This window comes from Oreochromis niloticus, linkage group LG17 (assembly GCF_001858045.2).
Source record: "Oreochromis niloticus isolate F11D_XX linkage group LG17, O_niloticus_UMD_NMBU, whole genome shotgun sequence".
Taxonomy (NCBI): domain Eukaryota; kingdom Metazoa; phylum Chordata; class Actinopteri; order Cichliformes; family Cichlidae; genus Oreochromis; species Oreochromis niloticus.
The window spans coordinates 6,873,268-6,898,440 of NC_031981.2; the positions used below are offsets into that span (position 1 = coordinate 6,873,268).

General features: G+C 40.3%; 1 protein-coding gene across 5 annotated transcripts in view; it reads right to left on the reverse strand.

The window, feature by feature from the left end:
* Positions 1–4,534, reverse strand: part of cald1a (caldesmon 1a) — a 65,447-nt gene extending 60,913 nt beyond the window's left edge. For all 5 annotated transcript variants that reach the window (XR_003214514.1, XM_019346976.1, XM_019346975.1 and 2 more), the window contains exon 1: positions 4,389–4,534. The gene's annotated coding sequence lies outside the window, so the exon portion shown is untranslated. The remainder of the gene's footprint in view (positions 1–4,388) is intronic.
* Between the last annotated feature and the right edge of the window lie 20,639 nt (positions 4,535–25,173).

Below are 25,173 nucleotides of genomic sequence, written 5' to 3' on the forward strand. Positions count from 1 at the left end.
GAACACTTTGCTCCCACTGCACAACTGTTCCATGTCAGTTTGGCTGCAAAACAAAGAACAACAAACAGCATATGAGGCTAAATTACACACGGAAACGTGTCATGGCATGAGAGATTTTCCTCTTAACATGGAAAATAACAGGAATTTATATATCACAAACATCTTCCAAGCTCTTAAAGCATTAATAAACATCTTCTAAGGTTTCCTTCACAAGAGATTAACCATCCCTACCAGTTTTTACCTACCACTTGCTGACTGCCATTACCCAGTGAAAGAGTTAAGAATTCTTCCCCAACCCGACATCTGCCCGTCTGTCCAAGCTCACCAATATTATACAACTTAGTATGCGGTTCTGGATGCAGCACATCTAAATTACATGCTATCGAATTCAAAAGGCAAAAGGAGGGGGGGGGACAGCACAGAGTACACTGTAGGGCTCGAGTCCAGGACCAAGAGTCCCCTGAGTGTTAGCTACACGTCAATCACAATCACTTCAAAATGAGGTGAACCCCATCCTACTCCTGCTGTTGTCCAGAAGACAAACTTAAAACCTTCACTGACTTTTTTCCCCCCAAAGCAAGTGGTGCTCACACTAATGACAAGGACAGCACTGATAAAACAGAAAGTGCTCATTTCGCTTGCGGTTCTCCAGCATAGCGGGGCTGCCTTTCTATCTCATGCCATATTTTTACAACAAACAAATCTGCATTAAATTAAGCCAGCGGGCAAAAACACTCGAGCACAGGAAACATGCTTGACATAGTTTCACTGGTCCGTTATGAGAAGAAACCAGAAAATAGCTCTGGCACCTGCTGTGCAGAAACAATGTATGTTTGGACTGACGTGTCTTCATGTTTGGAAAGTGTACCACATGGGGAGTTTAGGTAAAAAGAAAAGAAAAAGAGAAAAGACTGGTCTGATCATTTGTGTTTGAAATTTGCCTCTGTCAGTTTTCCACTCTATTCAAATTTCAGTTGAGCCACTTGGTTGAATGCCTTGGCTCAGCAGTGCTAAGAAACTACTGCCTTGCAAGGGAAACTCTGGATTCTTGCTTTGGAACATGATGCTGTGGTGGATTATGAGTATCTAGCATTAGACTTCAACAAAGCAGCCACATAAATTACATTCATGTAAACAAATAACATTAGCATTTCTTGATTTTAGTGAGAATAAGGCACAATAATCAGCAAACGTCTTAAGTTAAATCAGCAAGAAAAGAAAAATGGGATGGAAAATGAGATGGAGAGAGTGAGCGGGAGCCAGGATACAGTAACTAGAAGCCTTTCACCGCACTGTGCAGCTCAGAGCCAGACTCCGGAAATGCATGGCAGTGTTCCCTACATCCTGCCTGCCCAGCCCTAACCCTGGCCCTCGCCCACACTGCCAAACCCATGTTATCACTCTGTGCAATTACCTCCACATTCTTCTGCACCCATATCATATCGTTCCAATTATAAATCCATACAGAGCACCACATTTCCAGTGTATGGCTTGCAGTCTGATGTGTGCTCTGTTTAAATATGTGTGTGACAGTGTGAACATCCATGCAAAAACCTTACTTTGGCAGTTGTCAGGAAGCACTTTAAAAACAAAGTGGCTCAACTAATCTGACAAAAAATTAAAAAAATCATGATTCGGCGACACGTATATATACAGAGACGCAGAGACAAACAAACAAAAAACTAAACATTTGACCTTAACAGTGAGGAGCTGAGGGCTGTATGTTATGATGTGTTGGAAATTGTATGATGTGGGCTGTGTGGGCTCATTGCAAATTAACACATCTGAGTGGTCTGAGTGATCAGCTTCATCCAATAATTAAACCTTTCTAACCTGATAAGAATACTCTCTACTGTGATGACAACAAGCCAATCACAAGGCACAAAGGAGCTTTATTAAAAACAACACAAGCTTTGTTGAATGAGTATAAAAATGGCCTTCAGAGCCAGCGGAGGTATCACAATCTTAAACCTACGTCAGAGACTGTAAGACTGTAAGTAATTTATGCATAATAAAAAAAGACAGTAGATGTAATTATGTAAACATTTAAATAGCTACACATTGTTCAATCAGATCGATAGTTTAACAAGCTTTTTAGCAAGCTAGAGATTTCGGATAAATTTTTACATAGTAGGATAAAAGCAAAGGCAGCATAAACATGGACATAGCTTCAAGGTCAGAAAAATTACGCTGATGCGGAAGTGCCTTAAAACTGCATTTTATCTCCAGGTCACCAGATGGCGCTATCTGTGGTTGCAAAAAACTCTCTGGTCCTATAAAAGTCTAACCAAATAAAACATCTGTCTTAATCTCTGTGAACAGTTTTCTGTTGTGTTTTATGAGCTGAGTCACTCATTTTGCATCATACTGAATAAAAAAAAAGATCGGCTTCTTCCTGTTAAAAGGGAGTTTTTTCCTCCCACTGTGCTTGCTCATAGGGTGTCGTCTGACTGTCAGGGTTTTGTCTGTATTAATGTAAGGTTTTTACCTTAAGTAGAAAATGCCTAGAGATGTCTGTTTCTATGATTTAGTGCTATACAAAGTGAATTTAATTTAATTAAATTTAACTGAATTGAAGTAACAGGCACATAATGATACAAATGACTATATAAGTAAATAGTTGCACAGTTTGTCAGGGTCTGTCGTGTTTGTCTGCTTCTTGGGTCCAACACACCAGTATTCATGACACAGCAAAAAGTAACAGATAAATAGTCCAAATATATAACTAAAAGTAATAGACACAAGTTGCATAGTTACCAAAAAAGGAAAGGATAAATTGTTAAATGGTTAGCTAAAAGAAATATATAGTTACATAGTTTCTAAGAAGTAGTATTTATAAATAGCTATAAGTAATGGATAAATAGAGATATAGTTGCCTAAACGAAATTGATAATTACAAAAGTAATGGCTAGACTGTGATATGGTTAGCTAAAATTGCTTATATACAGTGATAAACAGCACAAATATTCCCCAATAAAGAATTGTCTTATGAGTAAATAACTATATTGCACTGAATATATGCCTAAAATGTTAGCAGTGCAAATACAAACTTAAAAAAAAAAGGTGTTAACTGTATTCCACAGATGAAAAATTTAAATGGACACAAAGGGAACATTAAATGAATGACTGCTACAGATACCATGAGATGGCCGTGGTGTGCATAAGGTTGGAACTACTGTATTAGAAGTGTGTTATTCATTGCATTCCTCAGGCTATTCCAGTCATCTGTCATCAGGTTGCTCCTGCACCTTATAAGGAGCAGGAGGGCATTCTCCACTTGTTTTCCAAACACTGCACAACTTATCGGATACAGTTTCATGGACAATTACTGTGCTGTCTGTTTCCTGAAAGTATTTAAAATGGAAAAAAACCCCAAAACCTTACAGATCAACCTTTTGCAGTTCCCTCCACCCTCTTACATTTACCATGCTTCTATTTCACAGATAAAACTACGTAATAAAGCTGAGATCAAAAGACTTTATGCCCAAACTGAAGTACAATGAGAGCTGAAGAGAGTTTTTTGCCTCTGGCGTGGTAGGATTGCAAAGAATGTCATACCTTGAGAAGAGAATTCATTTTTAAGCAAGAAGGCCTGCCCTCTGAAAGACGCCCTGTGGCTTTGTCTGCAGGAGATGCTGGACAGTCTTTAAGACTCAAGCATTAATTTAAAAAAATACTTAAAGATCTTATGTTCAGATTTGATCGTTTGAAGGGCATTTGTTGAGCTGGCATCTATACAAAGTTAGGATAACTGCCCTTATCCTAGCTCCGCACACTTTCCGAATGCCTTTCTAAACTAAGGGTCAAAACCACAACCTTCCTTTAGTGTCTGGAGGATGCTGTCGACAGAGTCAACATCAACAGGCCAAAAAGTGGAGCAACTTTTTCTTCAAGCCAAAAAAAAAAAAAACTTCCATTAGGCTGCACTGAGTGGTTACTTTGGCGATGAGAAACTTGCCCACCCCTCCTTCTTCCTCCTGCCCCTTCATACTTTGTTCGCTAAAGAATCAGAAGGCGTGAGCGCGCATTGCAAGAGCGTGCATGCGGTATGCTTTTCTTTATGCATCCCCACAATAAAACACATTTTTAAAAAAGCTCTCTGGGCCTGCAGCTGGGAATCATGACTTCACCATGCCATTAGTGAACCAGCAGCGTGAAACGCACACAAAAGAGGGAGCGGCTCCCAGCCAAGAAATTCCGAAAAGTAAAATCAGCAGCCCATGCGCACAACAGACATCCAAGTATGATAATCTGCCATCGTAACGCGGCCTATTGCATCATTGTTTTTTGTTTGTTTTGGGGTTTTTTTTACGTCATCTTCAACTTTCCACCCACAAAAGGTCTGATATCGTCTGTAAAAGTTCAAAGTTGTTGTTTTTTGCGCTTACCTGTGGATCACGACGGGACAAAGTAGAGCTCTAGAGTCGAGTGAGAGGAGTGGAGAGGAGAGGAGGGAGCCTATTCTGCAGTCGGGTCCTCCACTACACTCAATGATAAAACCAAACTCAATACCCGCTCAAGCCCCTCCCACCTTTTTAAGACATACAGTACACATCTACCCTTGGCTGCATTGTGCGCTTCGGTCTGTTCTTGTAACGACGAGCCCGAGTCCAAAGTGAAAAAAACTAAAAAATGTCAGCTCTCCTAAGAGCTGCAAACCTCCCAACATCTAGAGTGACTCGAGGCAGAAAATGGACACTTTTTTTTGGGAAAGCCTTCTGGGATAAATAAAGTGTCAACAGAGATCGCATGAGATGTTTATCTTGGACAAAAAAGGGGCTCACGGTGCAGACCAGCAGGCCCCAAAGACTGCATAATGTGTTGGCAACTGAGTTATGGAGTTCCTTTAACTGCTCGCCATTATGTGAGCCATCATAACATGACAAATAACCACAGTTATCAAATTATATAACTACTCAAGACATTCATTTATGCAGTGACTCTGAAAAGGCATGTGGGCTAAGTAAAATGAATATCTCATTAGCTAATGTTGCCAAGCTATTGACATGCATATGAGTCTTAGTGGGAATCCAATTTTCCTTTGATACTTACTCATTCTAGCAAGAATTATTTTTTTCACAGATATAAAAATGTCCCTGTCCATTAGAAAGAAGTTTTTTCCTACCAGTTTAAGCAAACTCTTGGCTATAATTTAGCAAGATTTTGTTATTTGCACTGATAATGACTTAACTATACTGTCTATATGTATATACACTCATTAGACAGTTTATTAGGTACACCTTACTAGTAACAGGTTGGACCTCTTTTGCCTTCACAATTGCATTTATTCTTCGCGGCACAGATTCAAAAAGGTGCTAGAAATATTCCTCACATATTTTGGTCCATATTGACGCAACAGTTTTGCACAGTTGCTGCAGATTTCTCATTCTAAGACATCCCAAAGCTACTCTAACAGGCTGAGAACTGGTGACTTTGGAGGCCATTTCATAGGGCATCGTCTGATTGTCGGCGTACATGAATTCACTGTCATGTTCAAGAAACCACTTTAGCATGATTTGATCTTTGTGAAATGGTACGCTATCCTGCTGGAAGCAGCCACCAGAAGGTGTGTACACTGTGGTCATAAAGAGACATGGTCAGCAACAACATTCAGATATGATGCGCTGCTCAGTTGGTACTAAGGGGCCAAGAAAATATCCCCCACATCATTCAACCCCAACTAACCTGAACTGTTGATACAAGGCAGGGTGGATCCATGCTTTCTTGTTGTTTATGGTGAAAGAGTGACACCTGATGTGTTCCTCTGTTGCTGAAGCCCATTGTTTTTAGTGCATTCAGAGATGCTCTTCTGCATACCTTTGCTGTAATGAGTGGTTATTTGAGTTCTCTGGCATTTTCACCCAGAGAACTGCTCCTCACTGGATATTTTATCTTTTTGCAACCAATCCCAGTGGAAGAACAGTTTCTGAAACACTCAGACCAGCTCATCTGGCACTAACAACAACGCCACATTCAAAGTAACTTAAATCACCTTTCTTCCCCATTATGATGGTCACTTTGAACCTCAGCTGGTTGAGATGGTCTTGACCATGTTTACATACCTAAATGACCTAAGCTACTGTATTATATAATGAGCAGATGTACTGTATAGGTGTACCTAATAAAGTGAAAGCTAAATACATATATTCAGCAGGGTGTGTTCAAATGATGGAGGATATATGATCAGGTCTCTTCTGTGAAATACTCAGACAGTAAAATACAGATTCACAAGTAGGCTATGTTCAGTATGTCAACACCTCTCAGCTTGCAAGCACGCTAATGCCTGGGTAAAATCTACAGTACATAGAGGTCAGTTGAACAGAGTCAACTTTTTGGGATCACCTTGGAAGAGGTTTTATAACATAATCTCTTAATTTTGTGCGGAAACCACAAAATTCCCAGAAAGAGAACAACAACAAAAAACAAACAAACCCCCAAACACCTGACCTTTATCTTCAATAGAAACTACAGCTCTTACATTACTCTCTGTGTCAGCCCTTACACGAGATGATTAACGCATCAAGAGAATTGCAGAAGTGAAGTTTCTCGTTTGATTCCCTCCACCAAAGGCACCTCAGCTATTTCTGACCTCGTGTCTGTCAGCAATTTCAGGATACAGAGAGTTAGGAGGTGACAAACACAATAGCAGCAGTGTTCTACTTTCTACTGTGAAACAGCAGCACGCAGACACTGCTCGGCTTTGTCTCCCCCTCCCTCCCTTAAAACAATGATGCTCAGAACAAAGAACGAACTTAAGAGCATTAGGCAACTGGTGCAGAAATGAGCACCATATGCGCCGGTGCTCTTTTGCATGTGCTTTTTAAAGATAAAGCGAAAGAAATGCGCTCTGATGATTGTGTACACGTGCAAACGCAGTTGTGAGTAAGTGTGCGTGTGTGTTGACATAACGAGGAGAGAGAGGAGGGTTAGAAGGCCATTCCGCTCAACAAATCTGAAAATGTGTTTATGTTAATTTCTTTGAAAAATGATGTATTTAAAGATAAACCTGTCATTCTTCATCTTGCGTGTTTCTTTTTCGACTTTTATTCCTGATCCAGTTTGCAAACAACAGCTGCCTCAGAAACCTCCATTACCCTGAGCTGAATCACGTCACGGTATAATTTGATTGCCAAAAATGATGCTGTGGTTTGGGCACGTTTACAGTTAGCGCAATGCCCGTATACTCAGGGCCTGTGATGCCTTTGCTATATTTACATCATGAGCTCACCTGTTTACCTCAGCCACACACTTCAGTTTGAGCTGTGCCTCCTCAGTAGAGGTGGACAGAATGATCTTTAGTATTGATAACAACGCTGGTACTGGTATCAGACTGATAGCAGCGCGATAGGATTGATACTTTGTTTCTATACTCCAAGTTCAGTATGTAGCCCACTGATTTATGTTGAATAAATAACTTCTTGGAAATGAAAAAAATATACCTCTCACACTATGATGTGTTGACTGTCACGTCTGTTTTATTTGTAGCCTGTAGCACATTTAAACAACAGAAGTCGACCCAAAGTGCTTTAGAGACAGGCACAGCTCTTCAAAAAACAATTTATATAAAAAGCTGAAATGTGTATTTTACTGTGTGAGTGCTCATTAAAATGTGTTCAGAATTTGCAAATTGATGATGATTCATCTCATAAGTCATGACACACAAATCTCTGCTCGATACGCTGCCTTTATAGGTTAAAAGTATCGGTATTGCAATACTGGCCCTGTATTCACTTGTATCAGATTAAACCCAAAATTTGCAGTAATACCTGTGCACTATTCCTCAGGACTTTTTGGCTTTGTGCGTCCTAACTGAGTTTCCCTACTATGACCTAATGAAATCATCGCTCAATAAGCCTCGTGTATGTTGATGCCAGAAGAGGCAGCACTGAGCATGTAGAGACGAACCTGGGAAGAAAACATTGCGACTCTAGGCTGTTTTGCTTTCTGCGAGCCGTTTGCAGCTGCTGTCAAGGATTCATAGATCTTTGGCGCCTCAGGCCAGAGAGGTTCACGTTGCCAAAAATCTGACATGTATACCTTCAAAATGTTACATCAGCTAAAACACCTCAGAAGCAATTATAAAGGTTCTAACACTGCATTGCTTTCAACAAACCCCTGACATTTCCCCCATTTCATCATATTGTTTTAAATTAGATGAAAGAGTGCGTTGCCATCTTGTGTGAAACTGACGTTCCAGAGGTGAAGGTAGAAGTCGTGGAAAAGCGCAATTGTTAATGATGTCATCACGCTGTTTGAGAAGAAAGTAATGCCATTAGTGTCAGACATCAACTTCATATGGATTAATTCATACTGCAGCCCTCGCTCCGACTATGTATGTATGATGGATGATTGGTATCTGAGATGTCTCGGAGGCTCAGCTGGTCGATGTGCATATCAAATACCTGCAGCATCCTGGGTAAAACCCAGCACTTTTATCATTCCGATCATTTTCCTGTTCCTTCTTGTGTCTCTGCTGTGTAATATCAAAGACAAAAATGCCAACAAAAGACGGACCCCTGCAGAAGCAAACAGCTGGATTATTTCCCTTGTGCGTGGCTCTTATTTGCATTAATACTACCTTTGGACTGCAATATTCTGAGGATAAACAGAAAGGTTTTCATGAGATTGAAATAAGGTACTTATCTACTGGGACACTTTTCTCCAATAGATTCTTATTTTAAGAAGGTACAGAAAGTCAAATATTTCGATACACCTTGTAGTATGGAATATATGCAATATACATACATATATGTTATCTGCCATCTTGATTTCTAAGAGTAAATTTATAAACCAGTCGATGCGATAGATTATTAATGTGCTATTTGGCATAAAATCTAAAGTACACCAAATGTCACTACTACATAATTGTCAGATAATATTCATATGTGTCACAATCCTTCATCAAGAACAAAAAATATCTAATGCGTGTCAAAGAGAAACCAGATTTCACAATGAGCCATAAAAGTTTTTGAGATATTTCAGAATGGCTTTACTTAACTAATACTGTGCGAAACATTAGACTGCAGTGGAATATATATATGGATCCCTGCTCGGTCAGTCAGGTCCACGGGTGTAACCCCTTGACCACACACCACCACCACAAGCCTTGCCCTGACCCGACTGGCTCGATTTCTAATAGTTTCACATGTTCAGTGGCCCGAGGATAGGTCCTTGAGGGACTCCGTCACATCAGCTGTAAGTCTAACAAAAGCAGAGACAGAATTCCAGTGTGTCTCTTCTTTGCAAAATGTTGTCTCTCATCAAAAGTCTGACTCAGTGCATTTATGTGAAGCTTAAGTAGTTACATGTAATAATTTGTTCTTGTTGATTTTGTAACAGTAAAGTAGCCCTCAGCCAGTATATTTGAAACATAAGGCTCCACACATTATAGAGGGATATATGTGCATTGTGAAAATATATAAAATAAAATGTGCAAAAAGACATCAACCCACTGTGCAAGAGCTTTTTCAAACACGCCAGGTGTCAAAAAATCAAATCTTAAAATAACAATAATAAAAAGAACAAAAAAACTCCAAACAAAACATGTTCTCACATTTGAGCTGTCAAAACTGATTACCTTTTCCAGTCCATCTGGTTCCTGCTTTCACCAGGCCTTACGCAATTCCAAAATCTCCCATGACCAAAAATCTACCACCGTCATCAACCAGATTTCCAAAAAAGGAATTTTTGCCACTTTATCTATGGCTAGATCATTTACACTTATTGCTCTAGGGGTGGATGATGTTTTATTCAACTCCATTTCTTAGTAACGACACTGATGGCTACTGATCTTCCACTGGAATTGTTTATTTTACATAGGATGCCATAAAAGTACACTGTGTGAAAAAAGCAAAAAAAAGAGAACTTTAGAAATCCAGCATTGGCACACAGTAGAGAGAGACGGGTGAGTAAGAAAGAGGATGTCACCGGTTATTAAGTGGGCACCTCCCATCGCAGATGTTTAACTAAATCACTCCCATGACACCTCAGTGAGGCTCCTCTGATTCCCATCAACAAATATAAAGCTACATGCAGCTATATCTGGATGAATCCAAGCAATCTCTGGACGTTTCTGTGTCTTATTTCTAGCTTGTTTCAGTGTAAGCAGCACTGACACACATAAGACAGCAGCAGACAGTAAAGCCTTGATATAATTTCAACTTGAGAGTCAAAGCTAGGGCAAATATAACATTGTGTGGGATGTTTGATATTACTACAGAAACCCATCTGAGGTCAATAACAACAAGGCCATCTGTTCAAAATAGAAGAAAAACACAAAATGACATGAGCATTGAAGGTGAGGAAACAGTATTTTGAATGCATTGTTTAATAGATACTGTCCATGTAGTTTAGCCACCTACAATCATGACCTATTATTCAACAATCTGCCACTCAATCTGTACTTTCACAATCATCATAATCTGCAACAGTAAAGATATTCATGACCATACCAACTTATATTACAGAATCAAACCATGCAGGACCAGGTTTACTCAAGCTAAGTCGTAGGTTAAAATTTAATGTGCCATCAGTCCTTCATCCTTCCACCTTCAGCAGCCGTCTTTCAAGCATGAGTAAAAAAAATAAATAAATAAAAATGAATGGATGAATGGAGGGTGATGCTTGGACAGCCCCTGGTGGAGATTATGATAAAGTGAACACTGGAAGTATGAGTCAGATCCCTTATTTGTCATGGTGTCAGCATCCTGACCTATGCTGCCACCAACAGTTCAGAATGCAAAGTAGATCCAAAGAAATGCAAAATGCACTTGCATTTGGTAACAAGTTTGTATTTGACATGCTGTTGTGTCATGGTGGGGTTGAGGTTGGATGTTTGGGGGGTGGGGGTGGGGGGTAATCTGTGACCTTCAGAACTCTATTACAAAAATCAAGCCAAAGGAAAATCCTGAGGTATTTCCACAAAGTTTGCATCTAACTAAGAGTTAGAGTTAATTTAGCCAAATAGAAGCAGAAATACAAGAGCACTTGAGTATTATTTAAATTATGGCTATAGTTGTACTGAACAGCCACTTTAAGATATTGCAGATATTGGTAATGTCAAACAAGAAGCCTTGCAGTAAAAAATAAAAAGTGTGTGGCTGTGTGTGTGTGTGTGTGTGTGTGTGTGTGTGTGTGTGTGTGTGTGTGTGTGTGTGTGTGTGTGTGTACACACAATAGTTTCTATCGGAAAAAAAATTTGTGTAAACCTGAGCAAGTTGCTGCCTGCAGCCTGACTTTCACTTTCTTCTTCTTCATGCTGTTTTTTCTGTTTGGTCTCCAGGCCTCTTTTGGTGCATCAGGTTTGGCCTCTTATGAACTTCCTTTTCCAGCATCTTCTAAAATCTCGAGCTGGGACTCAGGGTCAGTAAAAGAAAGCGAGCGATGCACGGTGTTTCTCCATTTCTCCTATATTCGCTCTGCAATCTTAGATATGCACTAACACAGAACGTCTCTCTTCTGCATCCTTTGTGGATTAGAGCAGATCACAAAGCCTGCAGAATACAATTTGACATTCAACTATGCATGGTTTTTCATACCAATGTCTGCAATTCCCCGTGAGTTGAGGCAGTGCATGCAATATCACAATTTCACTTTGGTGTGGCTAGAGATGTAAATAGATATAATCTTGGAAGGAGGATTAAGATGAGAGTGTAGCATTTGATCTTCAAAGAGCTGGAGGTTACCCAGGGTAAAATACAGGTGTGGTTAGCTTCCATAAAAAAATTCTGACACAGAGTTAAACTTCTGTTCATTTCCATTACAAAGACAAGCAGCTCTTTCTCATTCTTGGCCACCTTCACCTCGATATCGTAGAGCTCATCATCCACTGTGTCAATCTTTCAGTGTAAATCCTTACAGAGCTCTTGTGAAGACTTGGGCTTCTTTAAAGCACTATGGGAGGGTGGAAAAAAGGAAATAAAAAGAAAGAAAGGAATGATTCATCATCAAACGGCATGTAAAAGCCACGGCTTTCAAATTTCACTCAGCCGTCAACTAGACAGGTGGCAGGGTTTTTTTTAAAGTCCTTTTATAGAAAGTAAAGTATACACAGTGAAAGATGCTGTTTGTTGGAGAAACACATGGGAGCGGCTGCAGTTAAAAAAAAGAAGCAAAGTTTATCCACACATAGATAAGCCTATCCAGAATGTAAACCATTCTGGACATAAAGACATGAGGGCTGGGGAATACAACAGAGCCAGGGACCATGTGCAGAGGAGTAAACTGTTTGGCTATTCAGACTGTGGCAATGGCTGTTGGTATTGTGAAATTACAGTTGAGTGACAGCGATGGCAAAGACACAAGATGGACCGAGTTCTATTTTCTAAGACTATGATCCAAACATACTATGCAAGTCTACATTTGACAAAGAAGTTGTGCATTTCCAGTGAATGAAGAGCATTTCTGGCTTTCACCAACTTCTGACCAAATACACGATATGGACAAAAGTACTGGACCAGCTACAGAAGCTGTTTGGCAATGGAAGCCCGGCGTATCTGATATCTCTGTGTCAGAACATGACAATGACTTCTCTGTATTCAAAATCACCACACCTCAGTCCAATAGAGCACCTTTGGCACGTTCGACAAATCTGTAGCAACTGTTGATGCTGTCATGACAACATAGTCCAAAATCTCTGAGGATTGTTTCCAACATCTTTTTGAATATATAGCATGAAGAATTAAGACAGCTCCGAAGGCAGTACTAGCAAGATGTACCTAATAAAGTGTACATTGAGTGTATGTAATACACTAGTATTGCTTGAATGAAAAGGCCTAATTTATTTTATAGTGCATCATGTAAAGTCCTTGTTTTCTTTTCAATAATCCAATTTCTACTAGTCTACCTTGCTTTATCTAGTCAGCTTTTTCAGCTATTGTGTCTTTATCAGAAGGTTTCACCTTGCCAAACAGCTGTATTATTTATCTTATGTATTTTTGATGGACTTCCACTGAACCTCACGCTGGTCTACACCTTTCTTTCTATGAGTTCTCGAAGTTTGAAATTGCCAATTGTGAAGACAGTAATCTTTTCCTTATACCCACACTGCAGCTGTTCTCTACCTGCAGTCCCTGCACAGACTTTGGAAGCTTTTACACTCCCCTCTGCCACTATCTCTGCAGTCTAGACTCCACAACCAGGGAGGCCTCGGTCCCTCTTAACAGCTTGTCATGACGATTAACCATGTATTTACTTTACAGTGCATAGTGGAGACAGTGAACACTATTCATTCAGCACACAAGCCTTGGCACTTTGATCCCATTGCACAAACAGCCATTAGACTCATGTTACCAGAGGCTGCAGAGTGGATTACCCTTGAGTGAACCCAGCACAGGTTATTTGGATGTAAAAAGATAATGCATTTGAAGAGGCATCTTAAATGAAGTAGTAATATATTTTTCACTTTTTCCACAGTGCAGAACTGCCACAACATTGCTGTAAGCCAGATTCCCCCCAAACTAAAGCTGCTGTGAGAACACTTTAAAAAAATCTACAAACCTCTAAAATAGTAACAATGTGATGTGTACACAGGTAAACAAACACAGACAGGAAGAAGACCCCAAAAACCTTTCCAGTAAAATAAAGACACCAAACAGTTCTTAAAGTGAAATGATACCGCTTCGGGTTAATCGCTTCAGTTTTAAAAAGTTTCCAATGAAGTTACAAACGTTATTGTATTATTACCGAACTGATTGTGAGTAAGAAACAGACCCCAAGAGATGATTTGGGCCTTGAATTGATCCATCTTTTGTTTGCTGAAGCCTCATGAGAAATGATCTCAGCAGAAGCATGACTTCTTCTCAGCAGAAGAAGATATTGTGAAGGAAGGGAAATGGGGAGCAAGGCGAAGGTATGGCAAATTGCAAGAGAAATGGCCTAAAAATCAGTGTCAACAGGTCTCATTGAGTGATGAATCCAAATTTGAAATTTTAATTCAAATTGTCATCAATAAGTACATAGGACTGGTGGAGGCTCTATTATGGTTTGGGGTGGCATTTCAGCCAGTGATGGATCTTGTCATAATTTAGAAACACAGAATTATTAACACAGAAATATATATTCATATAGATTCACTATGCATCAATTTAATATTCTGTTGTTGAGTGTAAAAATAATACCAAGTTTTTGTCATTTGACAATACACAGTTGTGTAACAAATATATTCAGAATAAGATAAATTTACCACACGCGTCGATGTGATACATGAGTGAAGCAAAAAAGCACCTCAGACCTGGAAAAACTGCCCGTAGGGTGGATTTTTGCTAGTTGTTTTAGAGAAGGTATATATCAGATTATTACGAGCAATGGATTTTAAATAAGAGCAGAAGGAAGTGGTTTGGGATTTAATGGCCCAGACAAGACGTTTGGCCAAAGAAGCACCACCGGGGGCAAAAATAACAAATCAAGACTTAACAATTGTTCTTACATGCATGGCGTCAAGGCAGAGGAAAGCAAACAATAACATCAAGAGCAAGCGAATCATCTCCCAACTGCGATCAATAACAAGGACATTATTAAGGAGATCACTGATTGAAATGCAAGACAGTGTGACAGGCAGACAACCACCCCTTGTGGTTGTCCTTGCTTAGATTTCCAACGCGGTGCAATAAGCAATTGACTGGCCTACATTCACAGCTGTGGCATGTCAAGCCGGCACCATATGGCATGCATTACAAGAACATGAGATTTGATCATGTGTTATTAGATTGCATGTTATTTAAATTGTGACAAATGATCAAACTTGTGTGACATAATTTATGTAAAAGGGTATATTAGACCGAATATTAGTGTTATTATAATATAATGTGAAATAAACCTGATAGGAGTGTGTAACATAATTTTCTTTTCATTAGCACCTCGAACGCTGGTTTTCACACATGCACAGTCGATACCAGTACATATCCTACTCATAAATGGCTATGAGCAGCTCTAATTTAACATTTATCTCACTGTTTAACAGCACTGACATTCAGGGAAAAATGGTATTAGCTTCCCATAGCCATACAGATATCCTCTCATACCTGCTGATCCCAGCTCGGGCTGTGTCTTGTCCTACGATTTCTACAGAAAAATGCTATTACAGCCATCTCTCTGGGGACCAGATCGACAAGGTCTTTACGGTCTCAGCTCGGGATAAAAACAGCTGACCCCGTCTCCCTCATCACACGCAGAGATGAGGGTACCTGAGCGGGGGACAAAAGTTCATCCTGTGGGTTAATAGGGTCCTTGGACGAAATTGTGTGTATGATACAAACAAACCAAAAAAAAAGTAAAGGTGAAAAGAATTTAAAAAAAAAACAACCTTTGATTTCCAACACTCTTTGATTTCCTCTCCATCCCTCCTACTTCTGTGGCCGATTGCCCTTCAGTTGTTTTGAAGGAGAACGTTAACTTGTAGGAGATAAGATTTCATGCTGTAATTGAGGCTTAGGAAGCGTAATAGTGTTTCAGCCATAGTGTCTGCTGTACCAAAGACTGGCACAAGGCAGCTGAGTTAAGAGGCCATCTGCTTTAATGTCACCAGTGTGACATTACACACAGGGACTGAACTTGTGACCTTCATTGTGACACATCGTTCTGCTGGTTCTAGTGACCTTATTAGCTCCCCTGAGCAAGAACACACACTACACAAAGCACACACGCTGCCTGGATACTTTGTATCACAATGTCACCAACCAGGACATGGTCAACCCTTGTATGAAGGTTTCAATACATTACATGGAGACTCATGACTTGAGCTAATTTCTCTCTTTTTCACACAGAACACATGAAACACTCAGAGGCATCTCTGCTCACACACAAATAACAATCAGAAGAAAGGGAGGGGGATGAAGTCAATACAGCATTTTACAGGCAAGCGATCTGACACCAATAAAATACAGCTTTATGAGGAGAATTACACGCTTAAAATATAAAGGAGGATATGAGCTGTGACCTCCAGAAAGATCGAGAGAGGTGCTGCACCAGCAATGTGCAACTGGCACTCACACAAACACCCACACATACAAAAGCAATCTGGCAAGTACAAAAAAGAGATGGGAAAAAAAAGACTTGACCTATTTGTATTCATCGTCACTCATCTCGTTGGGAGAGATACCCACCCGACAATTAACTCTGAACAATATCAACCAAATTATATTCAGCTTTGATTAATACAAAATCACTACCGACACAAAACCAAGTTTCAGCGACTGTTTCTACTTTAGTAACTCTTCATCATGGAACAAGTGTTTAACTATACAACTGAATACTAAATATACATATACATATATATACACACATACATACACATATATGTGTGTGTGTGTGTGTGTGTGTGTGTGTGTGTGTGTGTGTGTATTTTTTTACTGATGATTTATGTGCACAGAAAAAGCCTGTTCAGTGGCATCACATTAACATGGTGATTTGTGCTGATCAAGCAATAGCCATAAAAATAGGTCTGAAATATGGATCAAACTCAAAAGTGTTTTAAACCTGAATTATTTTAATGGCCAACATGCCAGTAAAGACAGCCGTCTCATGACACTTTGTGATATATTCTATTCAAATGTATTCACTTTTATGTATCTAGCGCCAATTCATAACAACAGTCGCCCAAAGGCACTACATATTGTAATGTATTAGAAAGAAACCACAATGATCTCGAATCCCCTATGAACATGCACTTGGTGACAGTGGGAAAGAAAAACTCAATTTTAACAGGAAGAAACCGCCAGCTAAATCAGGCTCATGGAGGGGCAGCTGTCCACCACACCTCCTTGGGAGTGAATGGAAAATAATCACCACCTTTAGTCCACACGTACACGGGCATTTTGGTATTTGTAGCCAGTTTTAGAAAACTCAGTTTTTGCAACAACAAGGAATCTTTGACTTCTTTTTTGATGTCAGACTGTGTGCCTTGTTATTGTTCAATGTCTATTAATTGGCCAACATTACTTTATGGTTAGGGTTATAACGCCACATGTTGCTTTACCATGCTCTCTACAGCGCTTCAAATTATTTTTTTGGATTTTCACTTGGACATTTTTCAGAACAAAGCCAGGAAAAATCCCCATTTCAACCCCCCCAACCCCCCATAGGACATACCCCTAGCTGTTGCTTCTCATTTTTGTGTTCCTTGGCCCAATATTACAACTTTTTTTACAACCTTTCATCAGTCTGCTCTCATATTTACTGATTAAAAGACAGAAAAAAAAGAAAAAGAAAAAAAAGTCTGCATTTGGAGGTCAGAAGTGTAATGGAGGCATAAGTGGTGTTCCTATCAGGGACCCATGTCATAGACACCAGTTTTTCACACGTCAGATATAGTGCAAATATTCCAAATTTACAAATTTGTGCTCAGTGACACAAAATAACGTTACAATTTGTGTTTATGAACACGAAAATAATTGATTCAGTTCTCATAGCTATTTCACAGACCTCCGAGAGACTGAGCTGATATAGAGGAAAAGTAATCCTCAGGCTCTCTTGGTCTGTGACCTGAGTAAAAACTTTCCTGTCGACTTTCTGGGCTCAAGCATTTGTTTCAGGCCATACTGAATAAAACATGAACATTTTGTAAATATAATTCATACAGTAACTGTGATTTCACTGTTCGCTGTATATCATCTCATTAGAAACACATAAAAAGTTGGACGAACTTGCCTGAAATTAGGGCTTAAAAATCTTTTTTTATAACCTGCAGGTTATACTTCAACTTTGCATGTGAAAGGTTTATTACATTACAGCTTCATTAATGGCCCAGTCAAGAGTTCTGACACAATCAGCATCATCTTTCACCTCAACAGAAGCCCTAAGTAATTTTCTAAAAGGTCAATGCAACAGGGTCAGAGCTCCAAATATTTGAACTTTCTCTGTTTGTCTGTGGCTCCACGGGGCAAACTCCAGCAGCATGTGAAGAACTCTCTTTCATTTACAATAGGAGAGGAGGCTAAAAATGTTTTTGTACATTTTTTGGCACCCCTGTTTTATGGTGCGTCTTATATCTATCACCTGTAATGTTTATTGCAACCACTGCTCTCCTCTTAATGCAGCTTAAAATGATATAGTGCTATTTTTTGTATAAAAATGGCTTCCAGTCCTGCAGAGAACCCAATAAAAATGATGCTCATTTGTCTGGAATTAATTGGAAAATGTTCCATGTCCCATAACTATGCAAGCTCCTCTTATTTGGATAATATCCAGCACCTTCAGTGTCTTGCCGTTACTGCATAAAAAAAGCCAGAGAACCAGAGAGATTAAAAGTCAATAATTTTGGGCATAATCAGCCAATGCCACATCCCCGATCCGAAACGTACCCCCTTTATACCTACCACCAAAGACAAACACTCACTGTCAAAGTGCTTACAGTCAGGTGGTTCAGTCGTAAAGCCTCATAATTGTTTAATGGTGCGTTTTATGAGGCCACACTGTGAGTCAGTGCAGCCTGAGGGCCCCGAATTCCAGATGATAACACGTTGGGTTAGGTAATGCAGGGTTAATCACAGGTGGATATTAGTTCACTGTGGGCTTTGCACAGCTGCTCAAAGTGTGTGCAGCCTTGGGGGAAGAGGTGCATCTAAAGCTTTCTGCCTGTCTGTCTAAGCCAGGCCGACCTTGCCGTCTGAGCACAAACAGACATCAGAGAAGATGGGGACACGCTGTTCCCCTGCAAATACAGCACACAGCGGCTCACGAGCGCCTGAAAACCCACACCTTTTTGTGCGTGCACACCGAGACACTGAAATGTAACGTGCACATACACACACAAAAGATTTGCTGAGGTAGGAATCCACAAGCTTTGTTCCATGATCAAAAATAACTGTTCCACAGCTGTCTGAGTGCAGTGATGCAGGGTAACCTGATACTGTCCCACAGTGCTGTTCCGCACGAGCTGAACAGGCCCCTGTAGACTGTCCCCATAACGCATGCCAAGTAACACATACACAGACACATCATTACATAAAATGAAGGACTGCATAGACACTTGTGTACACACGCACACACACGCACACACACACACACACACACGCACACACACACACACACACACACACGCAGTGAAAAAAGTAATACATTTCCACACCAGTATGCATACAAAGGTGTTTTCGGAGAGGAAAGTTCTCATAACTTTTGAAAGAAGTACCCCCGTTTTTTGCGTGTTCACCCTACTGGAAATAGGAAGTTTCTTCAAAAGTTCAAAGTTCTTTGAATCCTTTTTTCAGAGGTCGTTTTTAACCCCTACTTCAGGTTAGGCACTCTCACAGACTGTATAACAAATGGAGGCAGCCACCTTGAAGTCAAGCCTAGATGTAAACAGCAGCATATTAGAGAAAATGAGTGAAATGTGAGCAGAGACATTACAGCAGGTTTTTAACACTAGTAGCAAACTTTGACATGTGAAAGTTAGGTGTGTGAAGAATTTCCACTCATCTTGCTTCCAGCATCCACACAATGGGAAGCACTGCAGAGAGAGAAAATGATGACTATGAAATTGTATTAAAAGAAAATAAAAGACCACAACAACCCGAGTACAGACCTGCAATTGGTGGTTGTGTGGGTACAAAGGATTCAATAGCTTTTGAAGGCTATCGTTAGTGGCCCTGGGAGCTGCCAGTCTGCCAGAGGAAGCCTCTCTCTAAGATTTGTGGCTCCTTGTATTCTAAACTACGTTCAAGAAAATAATCACTTATAGTTTTACGTTATATGACTTCAAAGAGTAAAATATGGGTGCTTCTAACACTACATCTTTTTCTAAACCCCAGCATCCTCCAGTTTATTTTGGTGATTGTAGCCTAATTGTTGATATGCTTTGGCGCTCCTGTTGGTGGAATACTAAAAGAAGGGCTTTAAAGGTGTGCAGTTTTCAGGTGATCACCCCAAATACTGCACCAGACTGTTTTCTTTACATTTTTTTACACTATCAAAAGCAAGCATTCAGTCTCTTCCACATCCACTCTGAACATGCTGATTAAATGTTCAATCAAAGTGGAAGCCTGTATGATGTATGTAACCACACACGTAGTTTCGAGCACTACAAATAGCCTTTAACCATCACTTCAGATTATGCTGCAGGTGTTCGGGAGTTCAAAGGAAAATGAAATGGTAACACTCCTCAGAAGGCTCTTACACCACTTTAAAGATTTAGATGTACTGACATCAATCAGTTTCCCAACATCACTTTCTTTATTTACTAGATGAGAGATCTAAATATGCATTGAAGCACACATTTAAATATGCATCAAAGAGTCACTCATCAGAATATTCTTTTGTGAAACCTCTAATAAATATTCATAAATTCTGTTTCTTTTGCTTAATATCCTCAATGACCTTTTTAGAATTAATTCACTAATCTACAGACTGTGACTGCACTGAGTACTTCGCAAACTTTTCTATCATTTCAGATGCTAAAACTCTACCCAATGCGTGCACTGATTGAGCCACTTAGTGAAATTGTCAAAGGTGTGCTTTTTATGTTGGTTTCTGCTTAACTGCTGTTTACAGAAAAGAAAAAAAAAAACACTCTCCGAGTGACACAGAGCAAGATAAGCTTCCTTATATTTCAATATTTTGCTAATTTAGGGCTCAGTCACACAAGCCTGGAGTCTGGTTGGTGAACACTAGTTCTTAGGGAAAGGGTGTATTCCCGGCCTGGTTGGTGTGAAGTTGCTGGCTGTTGCCGGGTGAAATAGGAAGCAAAGACAGTGCTGCACTAGAAGATTATCGTGGTTGCGATAGCTTGCGTAGAAGACACTGTTGTTGGTTAGAGAATGTTTGCAGACAAGTCAGAGGAGCAGCTATGTTTAAAAAAGGTGAGTGATCACAGTTTCTAGTTTGCATTGCATTCTTTGTGATCTCACTGCTGTCTAGCATTTAGTGTTTGCAGATTTTCTTTGTGACCAGTTTTACCTGGAGACAGAAAACAACCTACAGTAACCACTTGCCAACCAGTTGAGGAATACCAATTTTTCCTAATGACTGGTTGATTACCAGGGGGTCACTAAGCAGTCTCTAAGTGTATGTGACTGGGGCTTTAGCAAACACTTTCACAATGAGTGCTAGTAACCCCCCTAGCAACTCAGCTACTTGGTGGAATACTTTTTTTCCCTAGCAACCGGCCAGGTGGTCGCCAGCTGGTCTCTGTGCTTGTGTGCTAGTCAGTGCTGTCGCTTTAGATGTGGTAGCTAAATAAAACAAATAACTGTTAGGAAGTACATACCAAAGTAAAGTGAAGTACAGGTTTAACAGCGACATAATCTGTAAACGTGTTTTATTTCAATAGCTCCATATAAACATGTTATTATTATTATCATTATTATTTTCTTTTTTTACACAGTGTAACACAATTTTTTTTTTTTTTTTAACCACCACAACACTCTTAATGCATTTATCACCAAATGAATCAGATGTTTTCAGCTCCATATTTTATTTCTCTCTGTATTTTCTAGCACATCAGTCCATGTGTCCTTTCCAAGAAACATGAAAATGTTTAATTACAAATGAAAAGAAGAAACTTAAAAGTAATTTCATGGTTCCAGAGCAAACTGCAGGATTATATGTGCATACATTAAGTGGGCTGCCGACACATGAATACATGACATTGAAACGGGTTAAATTAAAAGCCTGCTTCAAGTCTCCACACATATACTGACTGTATATACCGTACCTTCCACCTACACAGGCTCGCTGTCGCCATGTATCCGAAGGAAGGTGTTAAGCCTCCTAATCAGATGACAGAGTCGCTGCAATCTCTGTGGTAAACCTTGAGGCCTGCATCTTCGATCCCATGCATACGCGCTATTAAACAAATCCTGACTACGTGGTGCGTTTGAAGGGAAGTCTGACGTGTCCTCAGGTGTGATGGCACTTTAAGGCCTCCCAGCTTGCGTCTGCAATGATTTTTTAGTTAGAGTGAAAGAGCATCAATGATCTCCCCGTGGCTTCAGTCAATGCGTGTGTTGCCACACATCATCAGCGGATGCTCACGGATGAAGCAGTGGAGAGGCAAGAAGTGTGAGTTTATTTTAGAAACTCTAAATTTGAGTTGGGTGCACATGTAACTGAGCAGAGTAACACAGCTCGGTTATTTGTTTGGACTTGGAGAAGAAAACCCACACATGTGCAATAAGACTGCTATATGTGCAATTCTTGTGCAATTCTTCTTCTGACGAAGTTGTATTTTTGTATTTTCCTACTCAATTGTATATAGTATTTGTATTTCTATTTTATTCTATTGTATATAGTATTTTATTTCATTTTATTGTATTTTATTGCATTCCAGTGTTTTCTAATTTCTGCTACATAACTTTGCACTTTTGCTGTAACAAAACAAATTTCCCACCTGTGGGACTAATAAAGGTCATCTTATCTTATCTTATGAATTAGATTATGCAAATGAGGCACGGTAATAATGTTATTTAACACCCCTTCTCCCCATCCATACCTTAATTTTAATTTGATTGGATTTACATAACGATTTCCCATTAACCGGCTCCCCGGTGACCCCTCACTGATGGCGCCAACTGGTTACCCTACCCCCACGAAAACATGCACACACACACACACACACACACACACACACACACACACACACACACACTTTCATCTTTCATGCCATTACTTAAAAGTCTGTGGGTGGTGCGACTACTTAGCGATGCCATGAGTGTGCCATTTACATGCTGAACAAGTCTGACAATATCTCTGTGTAAGAAAAAAAAAAAACTTGTCAGGAAGTGTTAGGTCATCAAGTGGAGATGACTGTTGAGAGCAAAAGCTGCATGTATAAATTTTAATGCCCATGTTAGAAGTTTTTTTGTTGTTGTTTTTTTTTCTTTGAAGATTTCGTTCTGTGTGGTGGCTCCTTCAAAATAAAACTGTGTTTTAAAGGTGCAGTCAGTGGCTACATTTGCATATTTTCCAGGAAAATTATTACCTCCGGCAAGGAGGTTTAGTGATTACTTCAGTTTTCAGAAAGTTCAAGTGGATTTGCATAAACATTTTACCAGGTGGGGCTTGGCCTAACTTTGAAGTGACTGACTTCTGTTAGTTAAGTTAATCTGGGTCTGGATGCAGAAATATTTTGAAAGGATTGTTTATGCTGTAGTATTACTTACTAATATATTAACACAGGATTTGATGTAACAGGGTTTCAGGCTCTTTGGTCAGTGTTTTCATTTGTTTTCTCTTAAATCCAAATCACAAACTTGAGTCATCTCAGGGTTATCTCCACTCTCTTGCTCTATCTCAGAAGGTGGCTCATTGTTTAACACGGATGAAAGCCCTGAATCGGTTGTGTACCCTGCGGGAGGAAAGCAGGAGGCAGGGGGCCTCCTCCGCCATCTTTTGACACACACACACACACACACACACACACACACACACACACACGCTTGATGCCTTTTTCTCTGAACTGGGGCAAATTTCAAACAAATCTCCTCCGCCTATCACATCCTGTCCTTTGCAGCGTTCACCACGATTGAACAAGGAGGGAGAAGAAGAAGACGAAGAAGAAGAAGAAGAAGAGGAGCAGTCCTGGAGATGACCTAAAAAAACAACTCCTTACGGACGTTCTCCATGTCTCAAAGACACACGGCCAGACTATCAAATATTTACCAAAAAGCTGTACCCGATCACTGTGGAGAGGGGGCGTGTTTGGTAAGAAAAGGTCTTTGAAAAAGACTCAAAAGCATCTGTGCTGCAGTACATCGGAGATCTTTCTCTCCTCTCTGGTCTCCGAATGATGATAGGAAGAGCAGGAAAAACGCTTCCTTTCTTTCCCACTTGCCCTCAATTCAGCTGAGTGATTATATGGGCCAGTATGGAGTCTTTCAGCGTGATGGATGCTCACCGCAATTCTTTCAATGCTCTGGGATCATGAAGGAGCATTTGCATATGTATGATCGAGCTGCACAATAAGTAATCTTACCGACACACGCCTGGATTCACTACACACCAGTGACTTAAGCCCTCAAACCCAATTTCGCTATGCTTTGCAATTAAGGTGCCTTTTCGGATGTTTTGATATTTTCGGATTGCCGTTGCTCAGCGTGTGCTCGACAAAGTTGAGAAATAGGGAACTCCAAAAGCCATGTCATTCATATAAATAGGATTCAAAGCACTCAGTGGCGCACAACCAAGTTTTTTCCCAGTTACAGTAATCTCTCAGCTGCATTGCTCTTCCTAGCCACTAGGGGGTAGAGGTCCTCTGTTATGAGGGGCTCCGCAGGCACTGCAGGGAGAAGAGGAAAACTGATGCCATGATTTCAAATGAGCGGCCTTGTAAACATGCCACAGACAGTTGTTAAGATTATAATGAAAATGGAGGAAGGGTGCCACAGTGCACCCTACAGTGAATCCATTGTCCAATATGCAAAGGAAGCAGAAGGAGTTCTTTTAACTATAGGAGAGGTGAAAATTTAGATTTTTACATCGTCAACTGGGAGCCTTTACAATGCCGCTGTCTTAAATCCTTCAACCTCCCTGACAACATAATAGCCTCATTCTCTCCATGCAGGCAATTATTGTAGCTTTTAATTGCGTTGTTGTGGAAAGTGACATCACTGTCACTCAGCCGTGTTCGTACAGTGTATGCCGCTGTCACTCAGACCTGCCAGGTGTTCGTTTTGGGACAGTGTGTGTGTGCATGCTTTGTAAGCCTGTGTGTGCCAATGTGAGCCAGAGTGGCAGCGACACATCTGATCAACTTGAGCGCGTGGGTGACGGTGTCTGGGAGGTGACAAGGGGTTGGCGATGGAGGCGGATTTGCCTTTCTACAGGTGACAGAGTGTTGGCATCCACACAGTCTGCGTTACCTGCAGAGGGACAGTTCAGAAGTGAGTCTTCTCTTCTTTTTTTCTCTTTTCTCCTCTTGTTCTCTGTTCTGATAAGATCGTGTATACTGTCAAAGGAATTGAACGGAGGCGATCTCGGGTAGAGGTCGCTGATGGCTGCCTCAAAGCACCGAGGGAGGTCACTCTCAGTGTCAGCTAGGATAGCCATCAAGGGTCTTCTGACCTGTGGAGAACCCCCGTCTCTCTGTTGTGGCTCCTTTTTGCAGGAAACCTACAGAAAGATATATAAAGCGTGCGTACAGACTGCCCTGAGGCAAGAGATGAGGAGATAGTGGATGGAAAAGCATGTGGACGGCTGGAGGAAAAAGCAAGGAAGGATAACTTGAGGAAAATGAGAAAGAGAGAG